Below are 16,503 nucleotides of genomic sequence, written 5' to 3'. Positions count from 1 at the left end.
TAGTCGGAGGGTAGGAGGAGAGCGAGACTATGAGGCCGGGCAGAGGCCAAAGAACAAAAGCAAACAGCTGGGACTGCTGCTACCTGCGCTTCTCATCCCAGCTGCGCACAGAAATGCTCTCCAGGAGAGGGAGAAGCGCTGTTTTACACGCCCGAGCACAGCAGCGCTGCGGGCTGCGCACAGCCCCAGAGCAGGAGCGGCAGCGGGGGAACCCCCGTGCCACCCCCACCCCCCCGCCACCAGCTCTAGCGGCAGCAGCGATGGCCCTGTGCGCAGACCCCGAGAGCAGGCGGGAGTAGTGGGGGGGAGGCTCTCCGTGTCTCGCTTGCGCGCCGGGGGCTGCAGGAGGGGCACCCTCGGGAACCAGAGCGGGCGGGCTCCCCCGTGGCATAGCGGTGGGGCGGTCCCCAGCACACACACGCGATACCGCCGCGCAAATCCCCCCCGCCCCTCAACGAGCGGCAGCTCTCAGCCGCGCCCGGCGCCGGACCAGGGCACGCCACCTTCCACCCGGGCAAGTCCCGGCTCCGCTCTGCGCTCCGCCCGCCTCCGGTCCCAGTCCCGGGGGCGAGCGGCGCCACACCGGCTGGGAAAGAGGGGGCGGCAACTTCGGGCAGCGTGGGCGAGCAAGTTGCGCTGCCGCGCAAGACGCGCCCGCCTCCATACCGTGCCTGCGCCTCGGCGCCAGCGTACACGGACGGTGTACGAGCAGCACCAGCCGCGGAGCGTAGGGCGGCGGCAGGAGCCGGGCAGCTGCGGCGGCGGGTCGGGGCGGGCCGGGGCCGGGCTGGGTCCGCGTCCGGCGCCGCCGCTGCGCCCTCCCGGCTGCGAGTCCGCCCGGCTGAGCATCACGTGGCGGTTGCCGGAGGCAGAGACTAGAGAGGAGAGGAAAAAAAAAAGCGCCTCATTCCTTCTGTCACCGCCATACTGTATTTTATAGTAACTCTCATTTTTATTCCTCCCTTTTACTCCCGCTCGGTGAGTACCTTTCCGCTGACATTCTTGTCTTTTTTTTTTTCCTTTTTTTTTTCTTTTTGTCCTGTTTATTTTTTTCCTTCATTTTGTTTGTATTTTTTGTTTTGTTTTTGTTTTTATTTTTGTTGGTGGGGTTTTTTTCTTCCTTTTTTTTTTTTTCTTCCTCTTTGATTATTGTTTAAATGGATTTGATCTTTTGCTGATGACAAGTTTTTGTGCTTTTGGGTTTTTGGTTTTTTTTGTTTGGGGTTTTTTTTCTTTTTTTTTACCTAGCATGTGATGGTTACTAAACTGTGAGCAAAAGGTGCTGCTGGGGCCGGGAGTCACTGGGAATGAAAAATTATGATATTAATAATACAGACTTGCCAGTCCAGCAACAACTGATATACATTTGGTAGCTATATATCTCTCTCTATATGCAACTGGTTTTGTTGTGGCATGAAAAAGCAATGTGAAATATGATGCTTATTTTTTAAAGATTAAAAAGAAAAGGCATAATTCTTTTTTTTTGCAGAGGAGTCTCTCTGATGTTTTTATTTTTAATAATATTTTTTTGAGGTTTGCCCTTTTTTTGTGGTGGAGATGGGAATTGCGAATGCATTTTACAGCAGTGTTTACGTAGAGTTTGTAATCTTGCAATACTTGTGGAAGCCACAGAGCAAGATGTTAATTTTATTGTTTTTGTTATTTCTTCTTTTCTTTCTTTTTTCCTCAGTGCAATCAGCAGGTTTTGGTGGGTTTTTTTCTTCTTTTCCTGTTTTTTGATGCCTGTTTATAACGTGAAACTTTTCTTGCAGCCTGTTTCAGTTATCATTTTTAAATATTTTTTTTCCTCCTTAAAGATAACAAAGCAGAACAGAAAGCCAAAGAGATGATCCTTACTTTTGCACGTTTTGCACCTTGACTTTTTTATACTTTTGCCGGCAGTATTTTGTGGTGGTTATTATTATCGTGATGGTGATGATAGATATATACATATATACAAATAAATACGTTTTCAAACGATGGCAGTGGAAGGTTTTTCTGGAGAATGAAGTGCGGTTTGGTTTCCTTGTCAACGGAAGATGAAGTGAACAACTGAACATCTCCCCAGTGCAGGTACTTCATCTCCTTGCAGGCGTTTCCACACTGTGTAAATTACATTGTAAGAAGGTTGGTGGTTTGGGTTTTTTTTGTTTGTTTGTTCGGGTGGGATTTTTTTTGGGGGGGGGGGGGGCGGGGGACGGTTTGGGTTTTTTTTTTCATAGAAATCACTTTCCAGCCCTAACTAAAGATTTCTGTGCACCACATGCGAGGAATGAAGTAAATCTCTCAGCCTGATGATTTTCTGGATGTGTGCAAAACGTTGCACTAATTGAGCCTAGGTCGGTTAAGCTAAAGAGAGGTGTTTCATCTGCTTTTGCGTGTAGAGGGGCAGACAGCTGGGAATGAAAAAAAAAATCCAGGACTCCTTCTTCCCCTCTTTAAAAAAAAACAACCTAAATCTCAAACCGAAACCAGATGAAACCTTGAGCTCCTCCTTAAGGGTGCAAATACTTACATGACAAAACCAAACCCCTCGGCCCTGTGTTGTGGTGTCTGCTGTGCTTGTGTGTGTCTGTTTAAAAATTATCCATCATAAAATAGCTGTGAGAGAAACAGCAAAGGAGGCTCCCTGGGAGAGCTGGCTCACTGCCACATCAGGCATCTTTCGGAGCCCTAAGGGCAGTAAAACCCTTCCATCCAACTTCTGCTCCTCGTATTCAAAAGGCGTAAACAAGGCAGCAGGTTGTCTCTTGCGGATTTATCTCATTGAGGTGGAGATTCATCAAAAGCAGATACTTGCTTGAAGGTGTTTAGTTCTGTTGTGATGATCATTAATGCCACTGGCTGACAGGGTATGGGAAAACTGCTACTTCCCACGACGGTCACTGAGAGTTCAGGATTGGAGGAGAAACTGTTACTTTTCATTGAGAGCACTTAAATGCTTAACAGAGGCTGCCGCTGATGTAGAGACACAGGATATTGGTTCTCTAAAACGTGATTTGTAAAGGTTTTTTTTCCAGATGACAGGTTCTGTTTGTTAGGAGGGGATTTGTTTGTTTGTTTGTTTGTGAGGGTTTTTTATGGTTTGTTTTATTTATTTCCCGGAGAGAGAGTGCAACATTATGCTAAAGCTGAAGTGCTGAATACCTGATTCTGCAGTGTTCTCTGCTGCTTACTTTATTGTGGTGGAATTGCTTCATGTGCTTCATGTGAACACCTTTTAGGAGTCTGCAACTGACTGTAAAGATATGCTGTCTATTCAGGTGTGGGAACTAAAGTAAGTTACAGGGGATATATTTCTTTTCTCAAAAAATAATTGAGAGGACTGCAAAGGCATTAGGAAGTTTGCAGTCTCACGCTTACATTTACATTCCCATAACAGCTTCCTTTAAAGAAAGTTTGTAGAAGTCTTAAGCGTTTTCTCATACAATTACTCACATTGGAAAATAAAGAAATTCATTTGCCTTTGTAGAAACATATCCTGTGTATTTATGGTGTCTTTTGTAAGTTTAAATGTAATAAAAGTATTTGTGGTTAATAATCTATGCGTCTAAAAACCACTGTCTAGATTATGATGACATACTGAAATAGTTATGATCTGTTGGGTCAATATTAAGATTCAACTTGCTTATTTTTTCTGATTTAATTTGAAAGCAACCCATTCAAATACAAGAGTGATAGAAACTTTGTCTTCCATCTCTCCTTTTTACTTCCATCCCTCCTTGTCTTTAAATCCAAGTTGAACTTAAGTGGAACTGCCAATAAGTAAAATATATTCTGATATTGCTAAAGCACTGAAATAAAGTAACCAGACTAGCAGTTTTCAGAATTATGTCCCTTTGGTCCTTTATTTCAATATTACAGATGTGTTGTGTGAATAATTTTGTACAGATAGTTGCTGACTGAAGAACTAATCCTGCTCACTTAGTCTTATCTTGAAGTCTGAGAAAGTTTTGGGAATCCACTACTTTCAGCATCCAGATTTCATCTGCAAAGCACCTGTTGTCCAAGCATCATGGTAATGAATATACTTACCATTTCATTTGCAGCAGCCTGAGGCTGTATGGTTTCATATGTATGAAACAGCTTAGAGACATTAAAGTAGAAACAAAGGAGCTAATTTTGAAAGAGGATAATACTATTTCCTGCAGTATGTGGGCACAGCAGGATTTGGGTTGGTGGAATCGATTCCAGCTTGGTGTTTCCATAGCTGTGCTATGACTAATGCTGTTGAAAGCATGTTTGGAAAGCCACAGTGTAAAAGGCAATTGTCCTTTTGTACTTTTGAGATTAATAAGAATTGCAGCATTGTTTCTGCAAGCAATGATATAATTACATTTCTTATAATGAGTATGAGATGTACTTGTACTTGCACTTTCCTGAAAGTGATGAGACTTAATGACTTCTGTTTTTCTTTACATCTGGTTTGACATTCAGGAGAGCTTAGAAATTTAAGGTACCTTTATGAAGTTTTTAAAATGAACAGTTTTGGAAAGGATTTTTTCTTCCTTCTTAACTAACTATTAATAGCAGAATTTGCTAACAAATAAAAATGAATAGGTGAACAAGAGTGCATAGTGCCCAGACCTCTGACTCATAAATGCAGGGGTTTTATCTGCTTGCACTGGCCTGAACTGGCAGCAGAAGCATATATTTTTGTATTTTTACACATAGGAGAAAGAACTAGAGAGGCCTGTGGAGACATGAACTCATTTTTCTGTGGTGCTAAGTGGGCAGATCTTATTGGTTGAGCTGGGCTGATCCTCTTCAGATTCAGCAAGCTCCAGTTTAAATTTTGCTGGGCATCACTCCCACTGCATCTCTTTGAATGCTGGTCAGAGCCTTGCTTGTCACACTATTAGAAACACCATTCCTGTCTTAAATTTATTCTCAGACAGTTAACGTTCCTTTTGGTTTTGGTGGATTTATTTTGGTTGTGGTTTTTTTTCCCTCTTACATCTCTGCTCCTCTTCAGAGTATTTCTGGAGAGCAGTCACAACCTCTTCTCAGACATGTGCTGTACTGACTGGGCAAAGGTTCCCAATAGTATTGCCAGCACTGGGGAGGAAGGGATGTTGAGACTGGGTCTCAAGGACCCGAGTAGTTGCATTCAAATACTCTTCTACCCAAGCTGATCTGTTCTACTTCCAGCTGCAGGCAGCTGCAGCCCAGTTTCTGGCTCTCACGTCAGCCCAAATTTTTCCACCAGGAGCTGTGCTTGTGGACCTGCTTTCTCCTGGTGAAACAGGCTTTGCACCCTGCAGACCTTCCCTTCTCTCTGCCTAATCAATCTGAATTTTTCTGCCTAGGACATACCAGCAAATGACTCTCAGTAATTCCTCCTGCAGCACTAATTTTTAAACTCCCAAGAATCATGCATTTGTTGTTTTATTGTTTTGTGTTCACACCAGCTAGGGGAACCTGAATGCGCTCAAATCAATGCTGTACCAGGGGCTGTCTTCTATCAGGAGTAAGGGGGAAGCTTGCTATAATGCTTTTGATAATGTATTTTCCATGTTAGTTTCTTCCCAGGCTGCTTATATCTTGGCTCTGTAGTCTTCTAAAGGATTATTCTAAAAGCAGTTTATTTCTTTTTTACAGTGTAATTTTTTGCTATTTCCTTCATTCCCTGCACTGTGTGGAAAGATGAAAAGATAAAAAAGCTTATAGAGTTAAAATCATTATAAAGACTGATAGGTCTGCCTTTAGATGAGTGTTTTTAACTTCCCATGGTCTTTCTAGAGGAAGCAGTGCTCTCTCAAATTCTGGAGTGGAATCCTTTGTGTTTTAAGTACTTAGAGAATTTCTGAGCAGAAGGCTAAAGATGACTCTTTCCTGATGAAAAATTATGCAACGGTGACACAGTATGCATAGTCATCCAGTTTGCAGCTTCCTTAAGCTCAGATCCAGACTGACAGAGGAAAACAAAGTGCTGGTTTTAAATAGTGTGAAGATTACAATGTAACATTTTCACCTTTATTAAGGCACTGATATTATTTTGTCATCTCTGAACAACTGCCAGAGTAAAATGGCTTAAACATTGTTGTTTTGCACAATACACACATTAGAATAATTTGTACCCTTTCTTTTCTTGTCTTCACTCTTTCCTGTTTTAAAATAGAACTCAAATTATCTATAATGTACTTCATCCTTTAAAAAGCATTTTTACTGGAGGTTTGGGAGTATTTTCTGAGAAAGTTTATTTTCACAACCATTTTTTTTTCTGTGAGTCACCTGCCAACAATTAAAACAAAAAAGTAGACCTTTAAATTATTAAGTAAATCACAGGTTGCTTAGTGTGAAGACAGTTACTTTTATTTCACAAAATAACTGTGATAAAAGCAAAGAGTTTTTTTTTCTTTAGATATGTTTTTAGTATTATAAAGAATTAACAGATACCTGACACTAATTATCCTTCAGGGCTTAACCAGCACTTTTGTTTAACAATGAAAGGTTTAGCTTTCTGTGTAGCAACTTTGTACACCGCAAGGGGATCTACTGTCTCTTGAAAATGCTACAAAGTTAAAACTACCACCATGGTACTCCTCCATCTGCCTCCCAAGCGTTCAGCCCAGGATCCTCCTTTGCCCACTGGCCTACCAGGATCTCAGGCAATTGCAATTCCACAATTGCATTTCAGTTTCAAGAACAGAGTTTTTACTTTGGTGTAGTTATAGAATCATAGAATCAGTCAGAGTTGGAAGGGACCACAAGGATCATCTAGTTCCAACCCCCCTGCCACAGCCTCATCCAGCCTGGCCTTAAACACCTCCAGGGATGGGGCCTCCACCACCTTCCTGGGCAACCCATTCCAGGCTCTCACCACTCTAATGCTGAAGAACTTCCTCCTCACATCCAGTCTGAACCTACCCATCTCCAACTTTGCTCCATTCCTTCATGGTTATGCTATTAATAAATAAACATAATTTCTACTCTGACTTTACTGATAAAGGTTGGAAGAAGCAGAGCTGGATTTCATGAGTTGTGACCAGCAGTTGGTATGAACATGGTGGAATATGAATGACCTGAGCTCTTTACTTTGCCTTTGCACACTCATGAGAGTCTTTCTCCATAAATACCCAAAGCTGTGATTAACCTTGTTTTACATCAGTGGCCCATCCCAGTCTATGAGCAACTATGTGGAGGTCTGGAAACAGCTGAGACTTTGGGCAATTCTGTGGTTCTCTGAGAACTGCTTACCATCCCTTGGACAGCCATAGCTTATAAAAGGCAGTACAGGGTATTATTCAAAAAAAAAAAAAAAAAAGAGAAACCATCAAGGATCCAGTGATGATTATTGGACCTTGATAAGGTTTAAAAACTTGGTGAAAGCCTCCCAGCTGTGCCCCATACCAACAGCCTTTATTGGAGTTATATTGGTTGCTTTTGTCAAGATCTTGCCTTGAGTCAAGCATGTGCATTGCGTTGTACGAGGTCAACAAAAAGAGGCTACCTGGCACAAAGCAAATATTAATGGGATTCTTCACCTGATGGAAGCAAGGCTAAGATTGTTCTGTAGAAAAAGCATCACACTAGCACAGTTGATTCTGCAAAAAAGTATCTCTGGTTTTGCTGAGAGTTTTGCACAGAAGCTGAACAGCTGCTATGTCAAACAGACACAAAACATGACTTGTTAAATAGCAGTAACTGCAGCTCAGAAGAGGTGCTGCACATGCACACCTTGCAGGCAGTATTTGCAGTCTGACTTGAGAACTGGGCTTGCAGCTCCTTGTGCTGATGGTCCTTCTTTAACAGAGTTCAGAAGCACTGACATGTTGGCACTGTCCTAGGTGTCCTCTTTATTAGAACAATGTGAATTAGTAAAGTGCAAAAAAACATGAAATGCACAAATGTAACAGAGATGACTTTTGCATGCTGGACCTTCACTAAGGGTTACTGAATGCTAAAAGCTCTTGTCCTGAGGAGAGGGAGTTACAGTGGTCTTTGACATAAACACTGTGCTTTTAGTAATTGCAGCATTGTGCTTCTGAGCTTGATCTCAAATGCAGAGGTACTTTTTTCTGCAAGTAAAGGATTTCTGTGTAGTTGCAATACTTTACCAAAAGATGCTTCATTCAATAAATATTAGGATAGAAGTTATATAACATTTAGAAATGTGTTGTGCAAGCTGTCATGCTGTGTCTATGAAATAGAAGGTGTAACTCAAGCTAAACTTCTTGTTTGGGTATCCATAAAAGGGATTAAGTTTACTGAGTTCTAAACAACAAAAATATTAATGCTATTATCTCATTTCTCATCTTGTAATTGCCATTGATTTCACAGGGTAAAACACAATGCTTGAGGTGTTGCACAGTAGGTTAGTTTTCTAATGTACCCTTGACTCTATAAATACACATCCATTTTTTATTTTCAAACTGCAGAAGAAGAAGGAGGATATATGTGTATCTCTATACATTTTCCTGCATATACAACTTCCAGCTAAGTGAAAGTTCTGTAAATAGGACCACTGCAAGATTTGCTCTGAAGAGGTTAGTGTCTTCTAGCTGTGCACTTGTAACATGCAGACAATTAATGTACCTAATGTATAGTGAAGAGAGAAATTACATTTAAATTTTGATATTAGTACTTTAGGGAAGAGTTCATCAGGACATTGATGGTATTTTACTTGTTTGTTATTGTATAAGAAAATCATACTGTTCTACTGTTCATCACTGTATGCCCTGCTTTGGTCAGTGGCGTAGAAAAAGAAGAGTGCAGAACTAAACTCTGGTCCCACTAAAATGAGTGATACCTACACTGGTCAAAATTTCTTGTCAAAACTAATTTTTTTTCCTGTATGTTTTTTGATAAATGATTCACACACAAAGCTCAATTCATCTCACTTAACCTTGCTGTTTAAAAAATAGGTTTTCAGAGCTGAGCTAGTCATCATTTTAGCCATCTAAAAGTTAGTCATTGAAATCTAACACAGTTCCTCAAGGCCTTGTAGTCAATGGAGATATATAGACACCTCCAGAGAATTACAGATTATGTTACTGGACAGACATCTATGAATAGCTCTTTTCATTGATGAGGGAGGACCTAGAAGGGAGATTTCAACTAGATTCCCAACTTTTTGAGGGGATAAAGATAGAGGAGATAAATCTCATGCTTCCCTCTCCTCCATCTGTTGAAGTTCTTAGTTAAATATTTGATTGAAAACTTTTTTTTTTTTTTTAACCCACTAGAATCTCTGTGGCTTTAAATTTTAACCTGATTTTCTTTCCTACTTTGGTAGTATTTTTTTAAATAGAAATGTAAATGTAAGTTTTTAGCCATCAATGGCATTCTGCTAATATCCTCATGTACATGTTTGCTATAAAAGGTTCCAGTCAAATCCATGGGTTTGAATGTCCGGGTAGATTTTATTTTCCCCCTGTCTTAGATAATTTCCTAGAGAAGACTGAGAATTTAGAAGACTAAGTGCTAACCTTTGTATAAATCAGCTCTTGGACAAAGTGGTATCCCTCATGGGTCTGTCCTGGGACCAGTGCTGTTTAATATCTCAATCAGTGAAGTAGACAAGGGAGTTGAATGCACTTCAGCAACTTTATGGTGACACCAAGCTGAGTGGTGCATTTGAGGCACCTCAGGGGTGGGATGCCATCCAGAGGGATCTTCACAGGCTTGAGAAGTGGGACCATGAGAACTTGGTCAAATTCAATGGGGCAGGTGCAAGATCTTCCACCTGAATCAGGGCAATCCTCGGTGTCAGTACAGCCTTTCAGTACCTAAATGGGCACATAAAAAAAAAAAAGGGGACTCTTTTTTCATCAGGGCCTGTTGCAACAGGACAAGGAATGATGATTTTAAAGTAAAAGTGGGTACATTCAGTCTAGATATAAGGAAGAACTTCTTCACAGTGCCGCTGGTGAAACACTGGAACAGGTTGTCCGGTGATGTGGTAAGTGTCCTGTCCCTGGAAATGTTTGTAGTCAAGTTAAACAGGGTGCTGAGCAGCTTGGTCAGCATAAGGATGCCCATGCTCACTGGAAGGGAAGGGGAATAGATAACCTTTAAAGTTCCTTTGTAACCCAAACCAATCTATGATTATGATTCTGTGAAAGAATCTTGCAAGAAGACATTGAGAGGCCTGGGGTTGTTTAGCCTGGAGAAGAGCAGAGTGAGGCAGTCTTATCAATGCTGAAGAGTATCTGAAAGGTAGGGGTCAAAAGGATGAGGTGACTATTTTCAGTGGTACTCAGTAACAGGACAAGGGACAGCAGGTACAAACTGGAACACAGGAGATTTCACTTGAATTTAGGGGGGAACTTTGTCACTTTGAGAATGCTGGAGTATTGGAACAGGCTGCCCAGGGAGGTTGTGGAGTCTTCATCTCTGGAGACTCAAAACCTCCCTGGATATTGCAGTCCTGGGAAATGTTCTCATCTAGGTGAACCTGCTTTAGCAGAGAGATTGAAGAAGGTGATCTCTGGAGGTCCTTTTCCAACCCCCGACTATTCTGTGGAAGTTTATTTCAGTGATTTGTCCCATGCTGTGGTGAGTATCAGGATTCAAAAGCTCTTCTCAGTGTACTGGGAAATCATGCTCTTTTCCCACAAGTTATGAATTCTGATGTTTCTTTCAATATGTGTTTGGGATTTCTGTAAGATTTTGTACAGGTAATGAAATATGTGAGCATGATTTTACCGTGGGGTTTGTCATATTCTCAGAGCAGCATTATCTGAGTGCCTGTGCAAATGTCATCAAGCTGCTCACAAAGGCTATATTTTTTCACTGACAGCATAGCTTCAAATGGAACAAAATCTGAATCCAAGTTAGAAATTGGGTCATTTGGTTTAATAGGAACAAACACAAAACTCAGTGTATTAAGAGTTAGTTGTTCAAATACTGTGCTGTTACTACCGTGATAAAGCAAGATGCAGTTGTGGGCTCTAACAGCCACATTATAGTGGTTTTGTACAGATTGGGAAATCTTATGGACTTGTCAGAATTGAGGAGTTAAAAAGTTGGAGTTCTCAGCATTTTGAAATAACTGTTTTAAATAAACACAGTAATACACTCTGGGGACTATAAACTGTTAGCTGCAGCTACTGCATCACAGAATGTTACACACTTCACCACCACTTGGTCTTCATCTTTGGTCTTTGCAGTGTAGCTATGTAGCCAGCTTAGGTTTTTGTACTGTCCCTGAAACGTGTTTTCTGATCAGTATTCACCTAAACCAGATTTATAAGGATAAAATCTTTCCCTGGCTTCGTGAAGTTTTTCCTGCTTTCTCTGTTTCATTTATGCACCATTCCCTTTTTCTCTCGTGTCTCAGATCAGAGTTAGGAGCACAATCTTGTCACAGTAATATAAAGGTCTGATGACCATAGATTATCAGGATGCAGATGAACACAACAGAATTTCTCAATGAGAATAGGGCATATAAGAGTAGAGTTGTTTGATGTTGCTGGGTCCAACTCTGGCAGCTGTTCTGGGTGAGCAGGAGTTCCAGGGGCCCTGAATGATAGTTTCAGGGACATACTTGTGAAAATAACAAGAAAAGGTTCCACTTTAGTTGAAGAAAATTAGGTATTTCAGGAATGCCACTGCTCTTTGTTTTCTTCTTCTCTTTTTTTTTTTTTTTTTTTTCTTTGTGATGTACAAGTTAACATCCTATAGGGTGTGACATTTCACTTCAGACATTTTAAAGTGGGTTCAGAAATTCTTGATACTTGGTCACAAGTATTAATGAACATTGTAAATATTCATTATAATCTGAAGCAGAGTGGCTACTTTTTACTTTCAGATCCTTTAAGATCAAACTCAGCCCTAACATAGAGACTTGTATTGTGTCATGCTTAGGTCTGCAATGACAAACAGGTGAAAGTGCACTTTAAAATAAAATGTTGGGTGTGATCATTTGAATTTCTAGATCCTTTTTATCTTTTATTTGTAATTTGCTTTTTTTATTTCAGACTTGTGGACCTTCCTTCTTGCTCTGAACCTCTGCCCTGGTTTCATCAGAGATCAGAAGGATGAAAGAAAAGGAAGCAATAGGAAAGGGATGGAAGAGGGGAGAGGAGTAGAAAGAGGAGGAGGGGGCAGCAATAGAAATGGAATAAAAAAATCAGTTAAGGCTCCAGACAATGGGAATGTTTGCAGTCCCTGCTCATCCTCATCTTCCCCTTGTGCTCTGGCCCTTTTCCTTCTCCAGCACCTTAGCTTTCATCAGCACTATAGATATTTCACTACTATTCCATTTTTCATTGAAGAATGAAAGCAGAACAATTAAAGTCTGCAAACCACAAAATATACCCTCTTCTCACAAATTATGACCCTATTCATGTGACTGGTTCCTGAAGGGGAGTTATTTTCCTCCTAATAGAGTTGTACTGTTAACTATGAAAATATGGAATGCTTTCATACTTCATGAAAAGAGGCAAAAAAAAATAGGATTCTCTTTCCTTTTATACCCAAGGTGAACCTTTTAAATCAGCATTCAAATGATTATGTTTCAGTTTTATTTATCTAGACACAAGCAGACTTTCTACTAGCCTTTATTGTGTATTTTTCACCTTCCCTTCTTTCAGAGCTTTACTTTTGGAAGTCCTTCTGATTTCTCATCATCTTAGTAAGAGTATAAATTTAACACTATTCCTAATTCTTTCAGTTAATGTGAAGCTTGCAGTGTATTATTCAGGTTTGTAGGCCAAATGCTCCCAGCAGAGTAAAATGTGCAATCTGATTTTTTGCTGTGCAGTGTGACTGTCAGACAGATAAGAAATAGGGACACCACTAATCTGTGCTGGACCAGCACTTGGCTTGGTCTTGGCCTTTTCTAACTGGAATGAAGGTGAGGGTGAAGGTGGAGGAATGTTTGAATCAAAAAGATTCTTTAGGCAAACCTCTTTTTCCTTCCCTGTAGCTGTTCCCACCAGGAATCCTTTCTACCTGACAAAGTTGATTTGGAGTGCCAATAGAAAGGGTAGATCCAGTGATTGGTATTCCTAAGAAGCTATTTGCTAAATCTAGAGCTTAAATTGGTCCTTCATCTCCCCTGTACCAGTCTGCCTGATACAAAAAAGGCAAAGGGTAACCAATACAAAACAAAGCTCAATAGCAAGTTTGCAGACTTAATTCTTTAAATTGTGGCTACTAAGAATTCCTAATTGCTTATTACATCCCACGGGATGAACAGAAAGTCCTGCGTGCACCAGGACATGTGTGGCAGAGATCCTTTCCATCTCCCTGTTTAAACCAGGGAACTGGTTTTAGCACATACCTCCTCTGGGATCTATTGAGCAGGGAGACTTACCATTGCAGACAACTTTGCTGGGCTTAAGGAACTTCATGAACAGGAGCTTTTTTTTTAAGGCAGGTAGCACTGGTCCAAGTAACCTCCATACCTCTTTGAGATTTAGACTTTGTTTTCCAGTCTTAACTGCCATTTAAGGTCAGTTAAGGGAAGCCTACTTTATGTAAGTTCAGCTGACAGCAACAGAAGTTGTACACTTTGAAATTCACCCTTATCTGCTGTTGAAAAGTGATGCAATGCAAAGTCATTAATTTACAATTTAGAGTCATTTGCCAAGGGGAGAAATTTGACTTCCTTACTCCTGTAAGTACGTGTTTTGAAGCTAAAGGTGATGTTGGGATCAGTGAGATTGCCCACACAAATAAGATGAAGAAGGAGCTGTGGAAATGGAACTGAAAAAAATATTTTTCACATCGGGGGTGGAGTGATTATGACTTCCTTGGACTGACTCAAATGCTTTACCTTTTCTCAGCTCTAGCCTCCTATCATCTCTGCCACATATACTATCTATTTCAGCTTTGTAGTTTGCTTTGCAACTTTTATCTTCTCCTTCAGAGTGTAACAGGATAATTTCTTATAGGAATTGCCATTTCACTTCAAAATGTAACTACAGTATAATCCATAATCATCAATTTCTTTTATGAGCAGCTGTTTGCTATTACATGTTATAGCCTTGCAGTGCACCAGTAAAGTATCTTTATAGAGGTGGAGTAATAGAGTTGGCAACTTTGAAGCTAGGGACTTCCTAATGAAAATTTGGCAAGCTTTGATCCTTTCCTGAAAGGGTAGTGCTTTTTACCCGTGTTTATAATCTGCCACGTTCAGATTAAATACTTCGTGACCTCTAGAATCTGTTATAAAATACATCTCATGGTATTGGATACATGTAACATTAAAGCTTTGAAATAAATTACCACAGTCTGGGGTGTCTGTACTGGTTTTGCTGGGCCAAAATGCTTGGCCAGCCATGGGCTGCAGGCCATCAGCAGTTCTGAGTCAGCCAGCACAGATTACTCCAGTTGGCTACAGGTGTGTCCTGCACCATTAACATCACACTCAGGATAAAGGGGGAAGCCCTTAGGCTTAGGTTTCTTCTCTTCCCTTCTCTGCTCTTGAGGACTGTCTGCTTGGATACTGTGATTGCTGGACTTTTGCTGGGCTGAGTATAATTTTATATACTTTTCAACCCAGATGGTTGTGTGATTTGTCCATGAAATTCAAAGCAAGATTTCCAAGTTATGGGATTTGTCTGTTGACTGCTGCTCACACAGATCAACAAGCATGAGTACTTTTGAAAGTTGAGAGAATTTTGGCCATCTCTGCTACTAAATACAGGGTTAGGAGCCAGACCTCAGCATCTTTAGGGAAGATTTATTGTGTATAGGTTTTACACGCCTGTGTATGATGGCAACCACTATTTGATCTAGAAAACAGAACTGTGGTAGAAACAAGGTTGAATGAAAAATGCCATATTTATGGATATGATAGGTAAATGTGCCAAGCACAAGGTGTGATAGGTGTTTCTTCACATGTGACATCTCTAGCTTTCTGTGTGTAGCTTGTACCAAGGCAGAGCCCATTTAGAAACTGGGTGTCCACTATGACCCACACTTGAAGTTTCACAGTAGTTTGGATATGAGTCCGTTTGGATTGTATCATGCTAAGCTTTTATTCTGAGGACATAATTTCTTAGTTTGACTTTCCTCCCCCCCTACTCCCCCCACATAAAACTATCTTTGCCAGAGAGATAACACATCTGAACATATTTGAAGTTTTGTTATGGAATGGTGACATCATAAAAAGACACTTAATGAAAATTGCTTTGGAGCTTTGCCTTGTAGTTTCTTATTGAAGCCATAAATTTAAAGTGTACTGTGTTTTTTCTATTTGCACTGCTCTTAAGAGGAAGTAAACCAGTAGGACTGTAAAATCAAAGCATGCTTTAATAAACAGAGAAGACCACTCAAGCTTGGTCATAACTATATCCCAGAAGAAACTTGTAGGAAGCCCTCTGTTTTTGTGAACCTCAGCTTCCCATGTGTTCACCTATTTACAACAGTAGCATCTCTTTAAAGGATAACTTCATCAGTCAAAATGTAATCATTTTAAAGCCTTAAATGATAAGAAATTGTAAAATGTAATGATAACATTGGAAAACTTTATCGATTTGTGTTGCCAAAGTGCACAGGAACCCAGCCGTGAAAGACGAGTAGCAGCTAATTAAAAATAGGAGGCAAGCTCCAACCTCAAAACAACATGATTTATATGGAACTTGCAACTCCCCATGAGTGCTCAGGATTCTGCACTAGAGCTTGTGTTCAATAATAACAATGTTTTTTTTCCAAAATAGCACATTCAATGTAAATATTTAAATCCTTTTCAATGTGAAATCAAGTATTTGCACTCATTAGCTCTGATCTCATTCAGTCACAACCTCTCACCGGCAGTATATTAAAAACATAATCAGGGAAAATATCCCTCTCCATCTAAAAATGTCCCCTCTTTTTACTAGCAGTTTCTCTCATGCTGCACATCTTGTACTTGTGCCTTCCATTATACTTGAGTTACCGTCGTCCTTGTATCCTTTTTAGAAGTACCAGATAATTCTTTCATTTTGAGATACTGGGGGGACTTGTGTGTGTGTGTGTGTATGTTACTTTCTTTCTCAACATGTTTTAACAAGACATAACCTAAAACCATGTAAAAAGAAGAAAAAGAAAAGGGGGTGTGTGTGGAGAAAATGGGTCTTTATTAATAGAATAATGACAGCATATTTCAGAGCAAGTGGAGCAGAAAGAGACATGAAAGTGAAGTTAACAAATAGTGAAATTCTCAGAGTGAAATCTTTAGAATAATCCTACAGCCATTTTTGTAGGCAGACTTTTGAAAAGGCACCCATGTGATTTTTATTAGGTGAACTGACTTTGGTGGAAGTAGTTAGGTTCCAACAGTTGAAGGGAATTTATGAGAAGCTATTCCGTCATATGCTAGATAAGGTATATCCTGTATCTTGCACAATATTCTCTTGTATAGCATGTGGTGGGAGATAAGCTGTAGTTTTCTGTTTACTAACAACATTGAGTAAAGTTGTGTGGTTTGTTCTTTGTCTTTATTTTTAAGAGCTACATCTTAAGTACAGCTTCCTAGAAAAGGAAGATAGTTGTTTGCACAAGCAAGGCTGAAATATGTAGTTTTCTTTCAATGAAACCAAGTGCTAGTTGATAGAAATATATGATCAA

General features: G+C 40.3%; 1 protein-coding gene across 10 annotated transcripts in view; it reads left to right on the top strand.

Moving 5' to 3' along the window:
• Positions 1 to 487: 487 nt before the first annotated feature.
• RALYL (RALY RNA binding protein like) overlaps positions 488 to 16,503 on the top strand; it is a 392,319-nt gene continuing 376,303 nt past the window's right edge. For 5 of the 10 annotated variants that reach the window (XR_010304865.1, XR_010304864.1, XM_064154585.1 and 2 more), the window contains exon 1: positions 1,818 to 2,073. The gene's annotated coding sequence lies outside the window, so the exon portion shown is untranslated. Of the gene's footprint in view, positions 979 to 1,817; positions 2,074 to 16,503 lie in introns of those variants that run through there. The other 5 variants (XM_064154591.1, XM_064154581.1, XM_064154589.1 and 2 more) reach the window with 5 other exon arrangements.

The sequence above is a fragment of the Pogoniulus pusillus genome, chromosome 14 (assembly GCF_015220805.1).
Source record: "Pogoniulus pusillus isolate bPogPus1 chromosome 14, bPogPus1.pri, whole genome shotgun sequence".
Classification (NCBI taxonomy): Eukaryota; Metazoa; Chordata; class Aves; order Piciformes; family Lybiidae; genus Pogoniulus; species Pogoniulus pusillus.
Note: the sequence above shows the minus strand (reverse complement) of the source record. Positions and strands in the feature narration are given on the sequence as shown.